Source organism: Sinohyriopsis cumingii, chromosome 7, assembly GCF_028554795.1.
Source record: "Sinohyriopsis cumingii isolate HCF-2022 chromosome 7, ASM2855479v2, whole genome shotgun sequence".
Classification (NCBI taxonomy): domain Eukaryota; kingdom Metazoa; phylum Mollusca; class Bivalvia; order Unionida; family Unionidae; genus Sinohyriopsis; species Sinohyriopsis cumingii.
This window is the reverse complement of record NC_142967.1, coordinates 68,869,523-68,893,868: the sequence shown is the minus strand read 5'-3', so window position 1 is coordinate 68,893,868 and position 24,346 is coordinate 68,869,523. Positions and strand designations below refer to the sequence as shown.

General features: G+C 28.2%; 1 pseudogene; it reads right to left on the bottom strand.

The window, feature by feature from the left end:
• Positions 1 to 20,471, bottom strand: part of LOC149795459 (uncharacterized) — a 43,994-nt pseudogene extending 23,523 nt beyond the window's left edge.
• Positions 20,472 to 24,346: the final 3,875 nt, after the last annotated feature.

Sequence of the window (24,346 nt, the reverse complement as noted above, 5' to 3'; positions counted from 1 at the left end):
TGTCTCTGACAAGAGCCAGGTGTGAAAGTGCAAATGTCTCCTGACAAGAATGGAATAATAATGACCCTGGCTGCTTTAGCAGTGAGGGTAGTCACTACAATATAAATTACATTATGCAAGTGGTTTGTTTTGATGCCCAAGTACTAGACATCACTATAAACTGAGACAGTGCAGACATCATAGCGATGACTGAAAAATTGTTAAAGCTACATTCAAAATCCAAATCACACATTAACACACTACTACAGTAGTCATTGAAATCAGTGCTCTTTACAAAAGTCATTATATGGTGATACATGCTCTTTACAAAAGTCATTATGTGATGATGCATGCTCTTTACAAAATCATTACGTGGTGATGCATGCTCTTTACAAAAGTCTTTACGTGGTGATGCATGCTCTTTACAAAAGTCATTACATGGTGATGCATGCTCTTTACAAAAGTCATTACGTGGTGATACATGCTCTTTACAAAAGTCATTATGTGGTGATACATGCTCTTTACAAAAGTCATTACGTGGTGATGTATGCTCTTTACAAAAGTCATTACGTGGTGATGCATGCTCTTCACAAAAAGTCATTATGTGGTGATGCATGCTCTTTACATAAGTCATTACGTGGTGATGCATGCTCTTTACAAAAGTCATTACGTGGTGATGCATGCTCTTTACAAAATCATTACGTGGTGATGCATGCTCTTTACAAAAGTCTTTACGTGGTGATGCATGCTCTTTACAAAAGTCATTACATGGTGATGCATGCTCTTTACAAAAGTCATTACGTGGTGATACATGCTCTTTACAAAAGTCATTATGTGGTGATACATGCTCTTTACAAAAGTCATTACGTGGTGATGTATGCTCTTTACAAAAGTCATTACGTGGTGATACATGCTCTTTACAAAAGTCATTACATGGTGATACATGCTCTTTACAAAAGTCATTATGTGGTGATACATGCTCTTTACAAAAGTCATTACGTGGTGATGCATGCTCTTTACAAAAGTCATTATGTGGTGATACATGCTCTTTACAAAAGTCATTATGTGGTGATACATGCTCTTTACAAAAGTCTGTATGTGGTGATACATGCTCTTTACAAAAGTCATTACGTGGTGATACATGCTCTTTACAAAAGTCATTAAGTCATTATGATTAAGAATCATTCCAACATAAGCATCTTGAACAATTTTGTTCTAGACTTGTATAAAATAAAATTAAAACATCTGACATCACATCATGGATTTTACAGCAGAAATTTTGTATTAGCCATATTAGAGAACATCATATGTTCATGCACATATTGGAATAAATCTCATCCCACACAAATTTTAATTTTCTAAAACTGACTTAGCTAAAAGATTTGGCATACCTTGGTGATCCTGGAAATAAACCAGACAGACAGAATCATTGGGATCTATTTCCACCCTCTCCACTGTGCCACCACCACTGCGACGCTTGTTCTCAAAGTAGTTTAAAAGTGTTTCTTCAGAGATCTTACTTGGAAGACCAGTGACCCTGATAGAGCTGCATATAGGTACACGGGAAACCATTACATGAACTCCTCCAAGTTTGTGTTTTGCGCATGTCTCCTTGACATTATTGAAGTCTTGATTTAACACAAAGAGAGGATTACATATTCATGTAAATAAGCATTTCACTATTGTATAGGCAGAGTTATAAGTTTATGATGTTTAAAGATGTTTACAGATTCTGAAATTTATTGACAATTGTTGGTTTCTTTTTTGGAATCTAATGCAGATCGTGTATTAAGAATATTATACGTGTAGCTTCAAGCTTTACTGAAATTAGTAAATAACAAAATGTTTTCCCATCCCTTTCTTAATATAAACATTTTTTTTTTAAACTGCATCAATGAAGAGTACTAAAGTATCAAAGTAACTTGAATAATTTCATACTGATTCCTAAAGAATTCTTTCTGTTTTAGGCTGAATATGTGAAAATTTGATATTATGGGATATATAACCTCTTTCTGGATTTATGTAAGCTTTAAGTGTTAATACTGTTGATAGGTAACAAGCTTGCAAATTAAGTATATAATCTATATTGAGTTTAAATGTCATGTTAAAAATAAATGGCAAAGCATAAATTTATATCACACTGCTCAAATTTCAAAACACTTCATGATAAGAATTTGGTCCTGTTGGAGATAGAGTGTTTAGCGTTTTGATCCAGAATGATTGTTTAAATACCAACCTATGCAACTTTTTACCAGACACATTCTGAATACCTGTCACTACATAATCACAAAAAGAGTGGTTATTTGTATTAAAAGGCTTTCAACAGGATCATCATCATTTCTAGTTCTAATTTTGGAAAGGCTTTACTGTGTCCTATGGTACACCTTGACTGACCCACATAAAACTTTTTATAAATGTTTAACAAAAAGCAGTAAATACATTTAAGTCCTATTAATTGACAATCTGTATGTACAGTCTTGGATTTTGCATTCTTTCCAGTTTGTCCCACATAATTGATTGGATTTCTGCACATTTTTCCTGGCTGGACATTATCACATCATATTATGTTTTGACCTTTGATTGTTTATGTGGTGCCAGTGTCATTCCAGTTGTTTACATTCAACCCATCTTATTAGCAAACCCATAATGACAAGTGATACATGTTCAGTAAAACATTTCAAGTGAAAATAGGAATTAATAGATTGATTTTGCAACTATTCATTTAGACTTTAAACTAGAATTCACCAACTCTAATTAGTACAAAGCTTTATCAAATAAGCTAAAAAGTTATTATTGAAAAATACTGCTTTTGAATGAAAACAAAACAAAAATAAAGCAACATATTTTTTATGTCTTCTTTAATAATACATACCACAGGGATTCACAAATTGTACAATAGCCTTGGCTTGATCATCACTAAATGTTATGGACTGTACATCTTCATTTAATTTGGCTTCCATAAAATTTGAAAGTGCTTCTTCTGATAATATACCAGTCAATCCTGTCAGAAGCACCATCTTTTCATCAAGAACATGTGGTCTCACTGTCAAAGTCACTCCATCCAGAGTGTGTGAACGTTTAATGACTTCAGCTGCAACTATACAACAGAAAGAAAGTTGTCATAACAATGCCTAGGTCAGCCTTAGGTTGCAGTGACCTAGTACAGCTTACATTAGCATTGAAATCAAAATATCTCAAACTCAGTCATCTGATCAGTTTCCATGGATACAAAGGATGATACCAGTCAAAGTTGGATGATGTTCTTAAGTAGCTTTTATGCTTATGATACATAAATACTCTTAATGTAAACGGGTCAATTTTAAAATGCACTCTATTAATTTAGAAATTGATTGGATTAAATATCTTTTTTTCAAATGGTGGTCAGGTTCATTCATGGTTAGTCACCATTGCAATTGGCTTCCAGAGTCTTCATGCTTAAAATGCTTACTGTCAATTTTTTTCCTATATGACTAAAATTTGAATAAGTTTAAGGCTTTCATATTTTGGATGAAAACAGTTTCATTTAACTGCAGATGTAAACTCAGTTTTATACATTTGAAAGGGTATCTATACTGGGGTGTATTTTGCTGATTGTATTCTGCATTGGTCAAACCTTGTCAAGATTTTTATTGTTGAAGCAATGGCAGCCAAAGTGTATATTTTCCTTCATATCTATGTGGCAAAAACTTTGTGGTTTTTGAAAATGGAACTAATGGTTAGTGTGCACATATTAGACAATTTTTGGAAAATTATTCATTCGGTAAATTATTGTAAAATATTTGTACCAAATAATTTCATCACCATTATCTCAAAACTGATCACTAAATTAAAATATCGGCAATGATAAGTTCTAAATGGAGTATTGGTATATGGTATAATTTCTACCAATTGAAAAGTCTCAATATCTGGATTCCTTCTGTTAAGTTAGGTCATAAGAAAACAATCAGTTCTTGAAAAGATGTGACTATTTTTAATAACTGCTTCAATATTTTTGTGCCAACTAATTTCATAAACAATATCTCATAATTTAATCATTAAATTAAAATATATGTAAGGAACAGTTCTTGAGAACATTTGTTACCACTTTTAATAACTGCATTGATATTTTACAGTGCATAATTATTATATTTTACAGTACGTAATTATTATATTTTACAGCGCATAATTATTATATTTTACAGTACATAATTATTATATTTTACAGTGCATAATTATTACATTTTACAGTGCATAATTATTATATTTTACAGTACATAATTATTATATTTTACAGTGCATAATTATTTTATTTTACAGTACATAATTATTATATTTTACAGTACATAATTATTATATTTTACAGTACATAATTATTATATTTTACAGTACATAATTATTATATTTTACAGTGCATAATTATTATATTTTACAGTGCATAATTATTATATTTTACAGTGCATAATTATTATATTTTACATATATTTTTCAGTGCATAATTATTATATCTTACAGTGCATAATTATTATATTTTACAGTACATAATTATTATATTTTACAGTACATAATTATTATATTTTACAGTGCATAATTATTATATTTTACAGTGCATAATTATTATATTTTACAGTACATAATTATTATATTTTACAGTGCATAATTATTATATTTTACATATATTTTACAGTACATAATTATCATATTTTACAGTGCATAATTATTATATTTTACAGTACATAATTATTATATTTTATAGTGCATAATTATTATATTTTACAGTACATAATTATTATATTTTTCAGTGCATAATTATTATATTTTACAGTACATAATTATTATATTTTTCAGTGCATAATTATTATATTTTATAGTGCATAATTATTATATTTTACAGTACATAATTATTATATTTTACAGTACATAATTATTATATTTTTCAGTGCATAATTATTATATTTTACAGTGCATAATTATTATATTTTACACTACATAATTATTATATTTTACAGTGCATAATTATTATATTTTACATTGCAATTATTATTTTTACAGTGCATAATTATTATATTTTACATATATTTTACAGCACATAATTATTATATTTTACAGTACATAATTATTATATTTTACAGCGCATCATTATTATATTTTATAGTGCATAATTATTATATTTTACAGTACATAATTATTATATTTTAGGCTGCATAATTATTATATTTTAAGGTGCATAATTATTAAATTTTACAGTGCATAATTATATTTTACAGTCATAATTATTATATTTTACAGTACATAATTATTATATTTTATAGTACATAATTATGATATTTTACAGTGCATATTTATTATATTTTACAGTTCATAGTTATTATATTTTACAGCACATAATTATTATATTTCACAGTGCATAATTATTATACTTTACAGTGTATAATTATTTCATTTTACAGTACATAATTATTATATTTTACAGTGCATAATTATTATATTTTACAGTTCATAGTTATTATATTTTACAGCACATAATTATTATATTTCACAGTGCATAATTATTATATTTTACAGTGCATAATTATTATATTTTACAGTACATAATTATTATATTTTACAGTGCATAATTATTATATTTTACATATATTTTACACTGCATAATTATTATATTTTACAGTGCATAATTATTATATTTTACAGTACATAATTATCATATTTTACAGTGCATAATAATTATATTTTACATTTATTTTACAGTACATAATTATTATATTTTACAGTGCATAATTATTATATTTTACAGTACATAATTATTATATTTTATAGTGCATAATTATTATATTTTTCAGTGCATAATTATTATATTTTACAGTGCATAATTATTATATTTTACAGTACATAATTATTATATTTTACAGTACATAATTATTATATTTTTCAGTGCATAATTATTTTATTTTACAGTGCATAATTATTATATTTTACATTGCATAATTATTATTTTTTACAGTGCATAATTATTATATTTTACATATATTTTACAGTACATAATTATTATATTTTACCGTACATAATTATTATATTTTACAGTGCATAATTATTATATTTTATAGTGCATAATTATTATATTTTACAGTACATAATTATTATATTTTATGCTGCATAATTATTACATTTTAAGGTGGATAATTATTAAATTTTACATTGCATAATTATATTTTACAGTCATAATTATTAGATTTTACAGTACATAATTATTATATTTTACAGTGCATAATTATTATATTTTACAGTTCATAGTTATTACATTTTACAGCACATAATTATTATATTTCACAGTGCATAAATATTATATTTTACAGTGCATAATTTTTATATTTTACAGTACATTATTATATTTTACAGTGCATAATTATTATATTTTACAGTGCATAATTATTGTATTTTACAGCACATAATTATTACTTTTTACAGTGCATAATTATTATATTTTACAGCACATAATTATTATATTTTACAGTGTATAATTATTATATTTTGCAGCACATAATTATTATATTTTACAGTACATAATTATTATATTTTACAGTGTATTGTTATTATATTTAACAGCACATAAGTATTACATTTTACAGTGCATAATTATTATACTTTACAGCACATAATTATTATATTTTACAGTGCATAATTATTATATTTTACAGCATATAATTATTATATTTTACAGTACATAATTATTATATTTTACAGTGCATAGTTATTATATTTTACAGCACATGATTATTATATTTTACAGGACATAATTATTATATTTTACAGTACATAATTGTTATATTTTACAGCACATAATTATTATATTTTACAGCAGATAATTATTATATTTTACAGTGCATAATTATTATATTTTACAGCACATAATTATTATATTTTACAGTACATAATTATTATATTTTACAGTACATAATTATTATATTTTACAGTGCATAATTATTATATTTTACAGTGCATAATTATTACATTTTACAGTACATAATTATTATATTTTACAGTGCATAATTATTACATTTTACAGCACATAATTATTATATTTTACAGTACATAATTATCACATTTTACAGTACATAATTTGTTAAATTTTGCAGTACATATTTATTACATTTTACAGTACATAATTATTATATTTTACAGTGCATGATTATTATATTTTACAGTACATAATTATTATATTTTACAGTGCATAATTATTATATTTTACAGTGCATGATTATTATATTTTACAGTGCATAATTATTACATTTTGCAGTACATATATATTATATTTTACAGTACATAATTATTATATTTTACAGTACATAATTATTATATTTTACAGTGTATTGTTATTATATTTAACAGCACATAATTATTACATTTTACAGTGCATAGTTATTATATTTTACAGCACATATTTATTACATTTTACAGTGCATAATTATTATACTTTACAGCACATAATTATTATATTTTACAGTGCATAATTATTATATTTTACAGCACATAATTATTATATTTTACAGTACATAATTATTATATTTTACAGTGCATAGTAATTATATTTTACAGCACATGATTATTATATTTTACAGGACATAATTATTATATTTTACAGTACATAATTGTTATATTTTACAGCACATAATTATTATATTTTACAGTACATAATTATTATATTTTACAGTGCATAATTATTTTATTTTACAGTACATAATTATTATATTTTACAGTACATAATTATTATATTTTACAGTACATAATTATTATATTTTACAGTACATAATTATTATATTTTACAGTGCATAATTATTATATTTTACAGTGCATAATTATTATATTTTACAGTGCATAATTATTATATTTTACATATATTTTTCAGTGCATAATTATTATATCTTACAGTGCATAATTATTATATTTTACAGTACATAATTATTATATTTTACAGTACATAATTATTATATTTTACAGTGCATAATTATTATATTTTACAGTACATAATTATTATATTTTACAGTGCATAATTATTATATTTTACAGTACATAATTATTATATTTTACAGTGCATAATTATTATATTTTACATATATTTTACAGTACATAATTATCATATTTTACAGTGCATAATTATTATATTTTACAGTACATAATTATTATATTTTATAGTGCATAATTATTATATTTTACAGTACATAATTATTATATTTTTCAGTGCATAATTATTATATTTTACAGTACATAATTATTATATTTTTCAGTGCATAATTATTATATTTTATAGTGCATAATTATTATATTTTACAGTACATAATTATTATATTTTACAGTACATAATTATTATATTTTTCAGTGCATAATTATTATATTTTACAGTGCATAATTATTATATTTTACACTACATAATTATTATATTTTACAGTGCATAATTATTATATTTTACATTGCAATTATTATTTTTACAGTGCATAATTATTATATTTTACATATATTTTACAGCACATAATTATTATATTTTATAGTACATAATTATTATATTTTACAGCGCATCATTATTATATTTTATAGTGCATAATTATTATATTTTACAGTACATAATTATTATATTTTAGGCTGCATAATTATTATATTTTAAGGTGCATAATTATTAAATTTTACAGTGCATAATTATATTTTACAGTCATAATTATTATATTTTACAGTACATAATTATTATATTTTATAGTACATAATTATGATATTTTACAGTGCATATTTATTATATTTTACAGTTCATAGTTATTATATTTTACAGCACATAATTATTATATTTCACAGTGCATAATTATTATACTTTACAGTGTATAATTATTTCATTTTACAGTACATAATTATTATATTTTACAGTGCATAATTATTATATTTTACAGTTCATAGTTATTATATTTTACAGCACATAATTATTATATTTCACAGTGCATAATTATTATATTTTACAGTGCATAATTATTATATTTTACAGTACATAATTATTATATTTTACAGTGCATAATTATTATATTTTACATATATTTTACATTGCATTTTACAGTGCATAATTATTATATTTTACAGTACATAATTATCATATTTTACAGTGCATAATAATTATATTTTACATTTATTTTACAGTACATAATTATTATATTTTACAGTGCATAATTATTATATTTTACAGTACATAATTATTATATTTTATAGTGCATAATTATTATATTTTTCAGTGCATAATTATTATATTTTACAGTGCATAATTATTATATTTTACAGTACATAATTATTATATTTTACAGTACATAATTATTATATTTTTCAGTGCATAATTATTTTATTTTACAGTGCATAATTATTATATTTTACATTGCATAATTATTATTTTTTACAGTGCATAATTATTATATTTTACATATATTTTACAGTACATAATTATTATATTTTACCGTACATAATTATTATATTTTACAGTGCATAATTATTATATTTTATAGTGCATAATTATTATATTTTACAGTACATAATTATTATATTTTATGCTGCATAATTATTACATTTTAAGGTGGATAATTATTAAATTTTACATTGCATAATTATATTTTACAGTCATAATTATTAGATTTTACAGTACATAATTATTATATTTTACAGTGCATAATTATTATATTTTACAGTTCATAGTTATTATATTTTACAGCACATAATTATTATATTTCACAGTGCATAAATATTATATTTTACAGTGCATAATTTTTATATTTTACAGTACATTATTATATTTTACAGTGCATAATTATTATATTTTACAGTGCATAATTATTGTATTTTACAGCACATAATTATTACTTTTTACAGTGCATAATTATTATATTTTACAGCACATAATTATTATATTTTACAGTGTATAATTATTATATTTTGCAGCACATAATTATTATATTTTACAGTACATAATTATTATATTTTACAGTGTATTGTTATTATATTTAACAGCACATAATTATTACATTTTACAGTGCATAATTATTATACTTTACAGCACATAATTATTATATTTTACAGTGCATAATTATTATATTTTACAGCACATAATTATTATATTTTACAGTACATAATTATTATATTTTACAGTGCATAGTTATTATATTTTACAGCACATGATTATTATATTTTACAGGACATAATTATTATATTTTACAGTACATAATTGTTATATTTTACAGCACATAATTATTATATTTTACAGCAGATAATTATTATATTTTACAGTGCATAATTATTATATTTTACAGCACATAATTATTATATTTTACAGTACATAATTATTATATTTTACAGTACATAATTATTATATTTTACAGTGCATAATTATTATATTTTACAGTGCATAATTATTACATTTTACAGTACATAATTATTATATTTTACAGTGCATAATTATTACATTTTACAGCACATAATTATGATATTTTACAGTACATAATTATCACATTTTACAGTACATAATTTGTTAAATTTTGCAGTACATAATTATTACATTTTACAGTACATAATTATTATATTTTACAGTGCATGATTATTATATTTTACAGTACATAATTATTATATTTTACAGTGCATAATTATTATATTTTACAGTGCATGATTATTATATTTTACAGTGCATAATTATTACATTTTGCAGTACATATATATTATATTTTACAGTACATAATTATTATATTTTACAGTACATAATTATTATATTTTACAGTGTATTGTTATTATATTTAACAGCACATAATTATTACATTTTACAGTGCATAGTTATTATATTTTACAGCACATATTTATTACATTTTACAGTGCATAATTATTATACTTTACAGCACATAATTATTATATTTTACAGTGCATAATTATTATATTTTACAGCACATAATTATTATATTTTACAGTACATAATTATTATATTTTACAGTGCATAGTAATTATATTTTACAGCACATGATTATTATATTTTACAGGACATAATTATTATATTTTACAGTACATAATTGTTATATTTTACAGCACATAATTATTATATTTTACAGCAGATAATTATTATATTTTACAGTGCATAATTATTATATTTTACAGCACATAATTATTATATTTTACAGTACATAATTATTATATTTTACAGTGCATAATTATTATATTTTACAGTGCATAATTGTTACATTTTACAGTACATAATTATTATATTTTACAGTACATAATTATCACATTTTACAGTACATAATTTTCAAATTTTGCAGTACATAATTATTACATTTTACAGTACATAATTACTATATTTTACAGTGCATGATTATTATATTTTACAGTACATAATTATTATATTTTACAGTGCATAATTATTATATTTTACAGTGCATGATTATTATATTTTACAGTGCATAATTATTACATTTTGCAGTACATATATATTATATTTTACAGTACATAATTATTATATTTTACAGTACATAATTATTATATTTTACAGTGCATAATTATTACATTTTACAGTACATAATTATTATATTTTACAGTGCATAATTATTATATTTTACAGTACATAATTATTACATTTTACAGTACATAATTGTTATATTTTACAGTGCATAATTATTACATTTTACAGTACATAATTATTATATTTTACAGTACACAATTATTATATTTTACAGTGCATAATTATTACATTTTACAGTGCATAATTATTACATTTTACAGTACAAATTATTTTTTATGCAAAAATTGAATGATCTGATTAACGGTATGCTCCAGCACAAGTTTGTCTTCCATTAGGCAAGTGGTTTGTTAATGATAAAATGTTTTAAGTTTATTTCTTTTTGTAGTCTTCAAGACAGTATTGAGAGGAGAATTATGGCATTACTTAATGTACAAAAGTGAATTAGGATTTTGGTGCTAGAAATTTTCATTCAAATTTGTTCAGCTAGTTTTGAGAAGTTGACAACAGGACAGAATAATATTACATGACACATGATGAATGATCGAGCCAATAGCTCACTTGTCAATATGGCTGTGTAAATGTGTTAAGGGTTTTACAGTAATCTCTACAATTATCCTTCATTTACATTTGGTTCAGATGAAAACAGGAGAAACACTGCATGCTGTAACTTAAGTTCTGTAAAAGTCATTCATAAAATCACATATTTACCTGAACTGTCATCAAAAGTTATGCAAATGTAACCTTCTTCTCTGTTTATTTCAAATGAGGAAATTATCCCACCCCCTGAGCGCCTCTTGTTTTCAAAGTAATAAGTAAATGTCTCCTCAGCAGTTGTCTTCTTGAAGCCTCTGACACAGACTGAGGATAGGCCAGCTTTCCTTTCTGAGTTGCCTCCCTCACTAGTTGCTTTTACAGGGGTCATGCAGTCCATAACACCAGATGTTGTTTTAGCATATATATTTAAAGTTTTCCCAAGAAGAATACAAGATTGTCTCTTCAGAATTGTATTTGCACCTGTACAAAGAATGACATTTGTTTTACTCTTGATTTATATATATATATATATATATATATATATATATATATATATATATATATATATATATTGCTTCATTGTTATTTAAAATGAAGGTCATAACAGGTTTTTATTTGATGTAACTGTTTCATAATGGGAGATTCAGATACTTAATAAACATAAGAACAATTTTCTACAGACACATCAACCTGTGTTAAAATTTGCTGACGTACCTGCCCACCACCCTGATAATGGAAAGGCTATCCAGAGGGCTGAATTATCCATAGAGCAAAGTAGGCAATGTTCCCAGGGTCCCTGAGGCTGAAGGGGCCCTGTATATTATCATCTGATTTCACAGGCAGTGTTGTTAACAGTACTGTTACACCATATCTATGGACAAGACAGGATAGCTATAGGCCCTATGTTGGCTGTGCCCTGGGCCCCCAGAGGCCTTAATCCGGCCCTGAGTCGATCACTATGGAGCTGACTAATTTTCATTTGAAGAAAGACTTTTCCCTTTCATGTTTTTCTAACTATAACGATTGATAAGACTTTTATGCAGTTTGGGAGGCCCATTTTCTCAGCATTATGATTGGCAGGTCAGACTACACATGTCATAGACTTATCAGTAATGTGGTTAGACCCTGAAGCTTCAAAAGAACATTGTACATGAGGAACCCTTCTAGGGGACTACAAAGAATCTGGGAGCACCTGGAGCCTTAAAAACCAAACTAGCAAACTTCCGCAGCTGACTAATAGGGGCAATAAGAAACTTTATGAACTATCAGATGCAACAGTATGTGAACAAAGTATGAAGTCTTGTTTCTTGAGTACTAGAGAGTTCATGGGTTATGCTAACTTTAATTCCTCCTGAATAAAGGCAGTGCAATCATAACTACTTCATAATATAAAATGTCAATTTTATCTTCTATGTAAAGAATCTGGTTTCAGGCCAATGTAATAAAACCTGAAAGATGAATGGAATAAACAAATATAGAAAGATTTGATGACCAGTACAATGTAGATTTAATGTGTACAATGTATAAATTATATTAAAATTCTGATATCACTGAAATATAAATTGGCAATGATGTACCAATAATATTTTTACATGTAGGATTAAAAACCTAATTTTGATACATGTGTTTTGAACTTGACACATTTATGATATGACATTTTGCTTGTCTATTGATGATGTTGTTTTAAAAGCCAAATATGATATGTCTTGGACAGTAATCTAGATCACCAAATATGATACATATTGGACAGATAATCTAGATTGTCAAATATGACACATATTGGACAGGTAATCTAGATTGTCAAATATGATATGTATTGGACAGGTAATCTAGATCACCAAATATGATACATATTGGACAGATAATCTAGATTGTCAAATATGACACATATTGGACAGGTAATCTAGATTGTCAAATATGATATGTATTGGACAGGTATTCTAGATCACCAAATATGATACATATTAGACAGATAATCTAGACTGTCAAATATGACACATATTGGACAGGTAATCTAGATTGTTAAATATGACATGTATTGGACAGGTAATCTAGATCACCAAATATGACACATATTGGACAGGTAATCTAGATTGTCAAATATAATATGTATTGGACAGGTAATCTAAATCATCAAATATGATATGTCTTGGTCAGGTAATCTAAATCACTAAATATGATACATATTGGACAGGTAATCTAGATCATGAAATATTATATGTATTGGACAGGTAATCTAGATCAGAAAATTGACAAATGACCATGATGAAGATGATAATCATCCAATTTCTTAAAAATTAATTTGGAAATTTTTGTGACCTCTTTTTAAAGTATTTTCCTATTGATAGCTATAGCATCCAGTTGATGAGGGACCAAATCATTGGTACAAACTTGAAAGGTCTTGAGGCCAGGATGTTTACTGACAAATTGGAAAAGTTATGTTGAGGATACCATTTAAATGTTGTTTATTCTTAGTATTATTTCCCAACTTAATGGCTGATTAGTATACCTAACTTTCAAATATTTAAATGGTGATGAAGTTTTAATATATCATGCTAAAGTTCTTTTATGCATAGGTAATGGCTGCAATGATTGATATGTTATTGATATCATTATTAAAATGGAGGGTAAGCAATAGTTGTACAAATTTTGAAGAGCAATTTTCTAGAACCCTGCCATATTTCAAGAATCAGTATTATAAAACAATGTGCAGTTTCTTTTTCTTTAATACCATTTTCAGTGAACATTTGTGATTGCAGATTTGCATCACTTGTATATGTTCAAATGACAAATTTTGACAATCAAATGTGTTTCAATTTTTAGAAGGGTCATATTATAAACAGGTGCTCTAAGATGGACAAAGAAAGATGAATTTCAGACATAGGGTCATAGTATGAACAGGTGCTCTAAGATGGACAAAGATGCATGCCAGACATAGGGTCATATTATGAACAGGTGCTCTAAGATGGACAAAAGATGCATGCCAGACATAGGGTCATATTATAAACAGGTGCTCTAAGATGGACAAAGAAAGATGAATTTCAGACATAGGGTCATAGTATGAACAGGTGCTCTAAGATGGACAAAGATGCATGCCAGACATAGGGTCATATTATGAACAGGTGCTCTAAGATGGACAAAAGATGCATGCCAGACATAGGGTCATATTATAAACAGGTGCTCTAAGATGGACAAAGAAAGATGAATTTCAGACATAGGGTCATAGTATGAACAGGTGCTCTAAGATGGACAAAGATGCATGCCAGACATAGGGTCATATTATGAACAGGTGCTCTAAGATGGACAAAAGATGCATGCCAGACATAGGGTCATATTATGAACAGGTGCTCTAAGATGGACAAAAGATGCATGCCAGACATAGGGTCATATTATAAACAGGTGCTCTAAGATGGACAAAGAAAGATGAATTTCAGACATAGGGTCATAGTATGAACAGGTGCTCTAAGATGGACAAAGATGCATGCCAGACATAGGGTCATATTATGAACAGGTGCTCTAAGATGGACAAAAGATGCATGCCAGACATAGGGTCATATTATGAACAGGTGCTCTAAGATGGACAAAAGATGCATGCCAGACATAGGGTCATATTATGAACAGGTGCTCTAAGATGGACAAAAGATGCATGCCAGACATAGGGTCATATTATGAACAGGTGCTCTAAGATGGACAAAGATGCATGCCAGACATAGGGTCATATTATGAACAGGTGCTCTAAGATGGACAAAAGATGCATGCCAGACATAGGGTCATATTATGAACAGGTGCTCTAAGATGGACAAAGATGCATGCCAGACATAGGGTCATATTATGAACAGGTGCTCTAAGATGGACAAAAGATGCATGCCAGACATAGGGTCATATTATGAACAGGTGCTCTAAGATGGACAAAAGATGCATGCCAGACATAGGGTCATATTATGAACAGGTGCTCTAAGATGGACAAAAGATGAATTTCAGACATAGGGTCATATTATGAACAGGTGCTCTAAGATGGACAAAAGATGCATGCCAGACATAGGGTCATATTATGAACAGGTGCTCTAAGATGGACAAAGATGCATGCCAGACATAGGGTCATATTATGAACAAGTACTCTAAGATGGACAAAGAAAGATGCATTCCAGACATAGGGTCATATTATGAATAGGTGCTCTAAGATAGACAAAGAAAGATGAATGCCAGACATAGGGTCATATTATGAACAGGTGCTCTAAGATGGACAAAGATGCATGCCAGACATAGGGTCATATTATGAACAGGTGCTCTAATTAAGATGAACAAGGAAAGATGCATGCCAAACACAGGGTCATATTATGAACATATGCTCTAAGATAGACAAAGATGAATGCCAGACATAGGGTCATATTATGAACAGGTGCTCTAAGATGGACAGAGAAAGATGCATGCCAGACACATGTTCATATTATGAACAGATGCTCTAAGATAGACAAAGATGCATGCCAGACATAGGGTTATATTGTGAACAAGTACTCTAAGATGGACAAAGAAAGATGCATGCCAAACACAGGGTCATATTATGAACATGTGCTCTGAGATAGACAAAGATGAATGCCAGACATAGGGTCATATTATGAACAGGTGCTCTAAGATGGACAGAGAAAGATGCATGCCAGACACATGTTCATATTATGAACAGATGCTCTAAGATAGACAAAGATGCATGCCAGACATAGTGTCATATTATGAACAAGTACTCTAAGATGGACAAAGAAAGATGCATTCCAGACATAGGGTCATAGTATGAATAGGTGCTCTAAGATAGACAAAGAAAGATCCATGCCAGACATAGGGTCATATTACAAAGTTACAAAGAGGTGCTCTAATTAAGATGAACAAAGAAAGATGCATGCCAAACACAGGGTCATATTATGAACAGGTGCTCTAAGATAGACAAAGAAAGATGAATGCCAGACATAGGGTCATATTATGAACAGGTGCTCTAAGATGGACAGAGAAAGATGCATGCCAGACACATGTTCATATTATGAACAGATGCTCTAAGATAGACAAAGATGCATGCCAGACATAGGGTCATATTATGAACAAGTACTCTAAGATGGACAAAGAAAGATGCATTCCAGACATAGGGTCACATTATGAACAGGTGCTCTAAGATAGACTAAGAAAGATGAATGCCAGACATAGGGTTTTATTATGAAAAGGTGGACTAAAACCAAACAATTTGACTGGTTTTCTGACAAACCGACAAAAACTTACTTTCTGGTGATTCAAATATCACAATAGCAGTGTGGTTTGGTTTACTGTACTTAATATCAGCCACAGGACCTCCTCCTTTTCTCTCATTTTCAAAAAAGTTCAACATCATTTCTTCTGTGGCATTATCAGGTATCCCCCTCACTTCAATCTCTCTTGACAGGATAACATCTGAAAATACAGATATGTATCAAGTAATAATTTCTGCAATATAACAATTGTACACCTATATTAATTTTTATGTGCAAGTTTTAACATACTATTTCTGATACAGTGTTTATTTACTTTGGTTGTGCCACTATGCTTCATTGCCATGCATATTTAAATTTATTTCCAAATGTATTGCCTCAAAAATGACTTGTTATGGCATAATAAGACTAGATTCATGTCTCACTCTCTACATATCATAAATCAGGGCATGTTGATACAGGATAGTCATTTGAATTGAATTAAATTGTAGGTGTTCCTTCCCTAACTACTCATTGTACAGTGTACTTAGTTAAGTAAATCTGAATATCTAATGCATTTTAAGTAAATTTTTCATCCTTAATCCCATTCCACTTACTCATAAAATGCATTTTAATATCTAGAATTCAGTTCAAACTTTCCACCTAATACCAATATATACATATATAAATGCCAATGTATGCATATCTGCATTTGGAAGAAATTTCACACTGGCCTTTAGAAAATATTTCTTGAGTGAATATACCTTTTATGAGTCCGTGCCAGAGGATTAAGTATGATAAATTTATTTATTATGCATTGAATAATTAGTGGATCTAATCAAGTACAATCTACACATGACAGTGAAGGGAAAACAACTTGTAAATTAAATCCAGTTCTATTCAGTTAATTATCATATCAACAAGTGTCTGAGTACAACAAAATTCCTTTGTTGTTAGCAGAGAAATCATTGTGGCAATGATATGTGGAAAATAAACACAAATCTCAGCATTGTATTCTTACAATTTAAGGAGCATGATGGTTTAGTTTTATGGACAAGTCTTTTTTATTTTCCATAATTTACATTCAAGGATGTGTTAAAAGTATATGGTAAGGTCAAGTTCATGAACAGGGACATCACTGATAAATTGTTGAGACTGTAAAGATAGTATGTACTTGAAGAAGACACGGACAACAATTATTACATTTTTACGAACCTATGTAGTTTTCTTCTCACTTTGAGATCAGGTCTGAACATACAGTGCATCTTTAATAGTATCTGACCCTTGATCATCCAAACTATTGTAAACTTTTAATCTAGTCTATGTCACTAAGATGGTTTTAATTTATACAAATTTAATCTCTACTAACATAATGCCCTTTGACAGAGATGCAAAATGTTCTTTCTCCTTGACAAGTTTTGATGATCTAGGTTCTGTTGTATGTACCATATATGAGAAGTCAAAAGAATTGGGGCATTAAAGTATGTACCATTTTATACTTCAAAGTAATAATTTAAACTATTAAGATGAAGAAAAGAATTGATTGATTGATTGATTGATTGATTTTTAAGGGCAATGTGGAGCTATACAGCACTACAAAAAAGTTTACATTTGTGTATGAAAATTGGTTCATGATCAATAAGCAATAAAAAGACAAAAAAACAAAATGTTGAAAATAATAAATGAATATTCCTGATTGACAGTTAATATAAATGGCATGTAAAGGATCACTTTAGAGTATTTAAGTTGGATACACTTGGATACATGTAACTAATTTCAATGATCATTATATACAATGTCCTATGACTTTTGCAATTCAATGGCAATTACTGTATATCATATTTAAAAACATTGAAATTCTATTAAATGTTTCCCGAATCAGGGAATATATCTCTGTCAGTACCATAGGAAATGTATAAGTTTGGATCATATCAATAAGTTTGGATCATATAAATAAGCTTGGATCATATAAATATGCTTGGATCATAAAAATAAGTTTGGATCATATAAATAAGCTTGGATCATATAAATATGCTTGGATCATAAAAATAAGCTTGGATCATATAAATAAGTTTGGATCATATAAATATAAATAAGTTTGGATCATATAAGTATGCTTGGATAATACAAATATAAATAAGTTTAGATCATATAAATAAATTTGGATCATATAAATATAATTTTTTTCGATCATATAAATATAAATAAGCTTGGATCATATAAATATGTTTGGATCATATAAATATGCTTGGATCATAAAAATAAGCTTGGATCATATAAATAAGTTTGGATCATATAAATATAAATAAGTTTGGATCATATAAGTATGCTTGGATAATACAAATATAAATAAGTTTAGATCATATAAATAAATTTGGATCATATAAATATAATTTTTTTCGATCATATAAATATAAATAAGCTTGGATCATATAAATATGTTTGGATCATATAAATATGCTTGGATCATAAAAATAAGCTTGGATCATATAAATATATTTGGATCATATAAATATAATTTTTTTTGATCATATAAATATAAATAAGCTTGGATCATACAAATAAGTTTGGATCATATAAATTAACTTCAATGATGACACCATTGTCACTAATATAAAGTGATATATTTGTCTTGTCATTCATTGGCAAGACAAATACCTTGGAATGAGTCATACACACCTTCAGTGACATCCTGCTTGGCTGGTACTTGCTCCATGTTGGTTTCCTCTGGATCAGATAAGGTTGTAGATTGAGTCCTGGGTGAATCTGTCTGACGACCTGAATTCTGGGATGTTAATTCATCATTGCGAGTTACAAAATTTGACACTGCCCAAGCACCTCCTGGATGCAGGTATTGATGAGAAGGTGGTTGATTTGCCCATGGTGGAACTGCATAGTTCACACTTAATGGTGGTCTTAAATCAGGATAATAACTATTACCAGGGATGGGGTACATTTGTGCTGGAGGTATATGGTAACCATAGTTGTGAGGTTGTGTCTGGAATAATCCACCATGTTGCATATTACTAAGATAGCCAACAGGTGCTGGAGGTGGATGGTAACCATAATAATGATGTGGCACCTGGAATGAGCCATGCTGTGGTGCATTACTAAGGTAACCAACAGGTGCCGGAGATGTATGGTCAGCATAGTTGGGAGATGACACATGATATGAACCACTGTGTAGTGAACTACCAAGGTCATCAATGGGTCCTTGTGTGGATTGTGGCAACTGTTTGTCAGACATCTTTCAGATGTAGGAGTTCTGCAAAAATCTGAAATAATTAAAGAGAAGAACAATGTGAATTTCAAAAGTGCAGATACTAAGCATGATTTGAACCCTTATGTTCAATTTTTACTTGAACCCTTGTGTGTTCAATTTTGATTTGAACCCTTGTGTGTTTAATTTTGATTTGAACCCTTGTGTGTTCAATTTTGATTTGAGCCCTTGTGTGTTCAATTTTTATTTAAACCCTTGTGTTCAATTTTGATTTGAACCCTTGTGTGTTTAATTTTGATTTGAACCCTTGTGTGTTCAATTTTGATTTGAGCCATTGTATGTTCAATTTTGATTTAAACCCTTGTGTTCAATTTTGATTTGAACCCTAGTGTTAGATTGTGATTTGAGCCCTAGTGTTCAATTTTGATTTAAACCCTTGTGTGTTCAATTTTGATTTGAACCCTAGTGTTAGATTGTGATTTGAGCCCTTGTGTGTTCAATTTTGATTTAAATCCTTGTGTTCAATTTTGATTTGAACCCTTGTGTGTTTAATTTTGATTTGAACCCTTGTGTGTTCAATTTTGATTTGAACCCTTGTGTGTTCAATTTTGATTTGAACCCTAGCGTCAGATTGTGATTTGATCCCTAGTGTGTTCAATTTTGATTTGAACCCTAGTGTTAGGTTTAGATTTGAACCCATTTGTTTAATTTTGATTTGAACCACTCTGTGTTCAATTTTGATTTGAACCACTCTGTGTTCAATTTTGATTTGAACTTAGTGTTAAATTGTGATCCTATTGTGTCAAAGGGTGTTAAATCAAATAGTGTATTATATTAGTGTGTTCAATTTTGACTTGAACCCTAGTGATTTTAATTTTGATTTTAACCCTTGTGTGTTCAATTTTGATTTGAACCCCAGTGTTTAGTTTTGATTTGATCCATAGCATTAACTTTTGATTTTAACTCCAGTGTGATAAAGTTTGATTTGAACCCTAGAGTATTCATGTGAGTTCAATCAGTGTGTTACATTTGGCTTGAACCATAGTGTACAATTTTGATTTGATCCCTATTTTATTAAATATGGTTTGAATCCTAGTGTGTTCAATTTTGATTTCAATGCAAGTGTTCAATTTTGATTTGAACTCTAGTGTGTTCAATTTTGATTTGAACTCTAGTGTGTTCAACTTTGATTTGAACCCTTTTGTCTTAAAATTTGATTTGAACCCTGTGTATTCAATTTGTATTGTGTGTTAACTTTATATCTGAACCCTAGTGTGCTAAATTCGGTCTGAACCTAGTGTTATATTGTAATTTGAACCTAGTGTATTAATGTGTGTTAAATTTGAACTGAAACCTAGTGTACAATTTTATTGGAATACTAGTGTGTTCAGTTTTTATTTGAACCTTAGTGTGTTCAATTTAGATTTGAACCCCAGTGTGTTAAATTTTGACTTGAACCCATGTTGATCAAATTGTAATTTGAACCCGTGTGAATGAAGTTCTGATCTGGGCCCTCGTGTGTTCAGTTTTGAGTTGAACACTAGTGTGTTGTTTTTATTTTGAACCCTAGTGTGTTCATTTTAATCTGAACCTAGAATTCTCACTGAATTTAACACTAGTGTCAAATTACAATTGGAACCTAGTGTGATTATTTTGATTCTAACTCTTGTGTGTTAAATTTTGATTTGAACCTTGTATTCAATTTTCATTTGAACCCTAGTGTGCTAAATATTTACTTAAACCCTAGTGTGTTACATTTTGATTTAAATTCTAGTGTGTTCAATTTTTATTTGAACCATAATGTGTTAAATATTTACTTTTGATTTGAACGTTCGTGTGTTAGATTGCTATTCAAACCCTTGTGTATTAAAATTTTACCCCATGTATGCTATTTATAATACGAGAAATACCATACATAGTAATTTCTAAGCTGATTCTAATTCAAACAAATACTCTGTTCTGCTGAATTATAATATGCTGGCACATCAGGGTCCTTGTTGTTTGTTCTACTGATTAGTCCTAACAATCTGCACAGATCCAGATCTGCCAGCACATTATTCTACTGAAGATCTGGGTCTGTGCAGCTGGCAGTTGGACTCGACTTATAAGTGAGTATATAAAGTAGGTTGCCTTAGTTTATCAGGTTTCGGTAAGAATTTTAGGTGAAAGTCCTAACGTTTATCACAAATTTTGCTTTGAAAATGTAAGACTCTATAGCAGAACAGAAACTGAAGGTCATGTTCTCGACATTGACCCAGCTTGGATTACTCTTTTCGTTAATATAGTAAGAGAATGTAAGATGTTTATTTTCATCTTTCACTTTAGTTCTTACTTTCACGCAAATCAGAACAAAATTGGTATGATCTATCGCATTTAGATTTGTTAACCCACTGACCCAACCACCCCTCCAAAAAAAACCCCAACCCTTTCAATGCTTAATTTAGAAAAACCTCATAAAGTTATTCTTTGAAAACGTTTTTGAAACTGTTTATTCATCAGTGGTACTAATCAATTCAATGTTAGTAATTTTTGAATAAAATTAAAGTCTACATTATGAATTTTGGAGAGAAACAAATAACCCAAGGTTCAGTACACAACATTAGTAGAACATTTCATCTTTCAATATTGATAACACCACCAATTTCATTACGGTATCTTTATCAGAATGATTGCGAAACCCACAAGATTAGCGGAATACATAATCATGAGGGTTAGAGGCGTCCGAAGGTATTGTTCTTATGTCAGTTGCAAATATTCATTCCTACTCCACATCACACCCAAAACATTTTATGAAAAATTGAACGCGGTACGTACACTAAGGAGAAGGTGAAGCATTATGAAACTTTTAGTCGCAAAATCAAATTAAATCTCTCGAAGGCGCAACCTTCGACTGGCGTCTTGGGGGCAATAACCCCATCGCACCGCCACAGAGTCCCACGTTCAATTTTTAGCATGCACGTTTCATTTCCTACATATACAAAGCAGAATATTCAATATAAAGATTAATTCTGTATAAATGTAACAAAAGCACTCCAGACTATCACACACAGACGAACAAACATTTACTGCATAGGCTTTTCACGATTTTTTGTTATTGTTATTCAGTTGCATAAAAGTAAATGAATTCCGAGAAAACAAATAATTTATACCTACGATGATTTAACCAATGATTATTACAATACATTTCATCTTTCTAAAGAGATAACACCACCATTTTCTTTATTATAATTAATATGAGGTCTGCAAGATAGCAGAATATGGACGTCTGATATTATATTCAATTAAATCAGGAATCTGACAGTAACCCAGTTTCATTTTTAGCACAGAAGTTTATTTAGCACTGTTAGTAAATAGTGCAATATATAGGATAAATGTATAATCAACATAAATCTAAAAAAAACATACCATACTCAGACTAATATATAATGATCTGTTTAGATCAGTTCTCGTGATTTATTTTTTAGTGTTAGTAATTGTATTATGTCTCAATGAAATACTGCGAACTATGCAAATTTCCTACAAAGCCGAATGAGCTGCTTTGAAATAGTTCACTATTAAATTGGCAATGCAAAATAAACTGCTCAACTTACCTGGGAATAAATGCAAAAGATCATACTTGTAACATCCGTAAATGTTACATTTAAATCTAAGACAAAACTTACCAATATTTCACATGATCAGAATCAGCCAGTAATGTTGTCCAAATCAGCCTGTCTTTCGGTCCGAATAAGCCTTACTCCAATAAGCCATGGTCCGTATCAACTTCCATCCAAGTTGGTTAACATCGATACACTTTTGATCAGCATTTGCTATTATCATCACCGCACCGGTGGCTTAGTGGTTAGAGCGACCGCCTCGAATGCGGGAGGTCGTGGTTCGATCCCTGGCCGAGTCATACCAAAGACCTTTGTACTT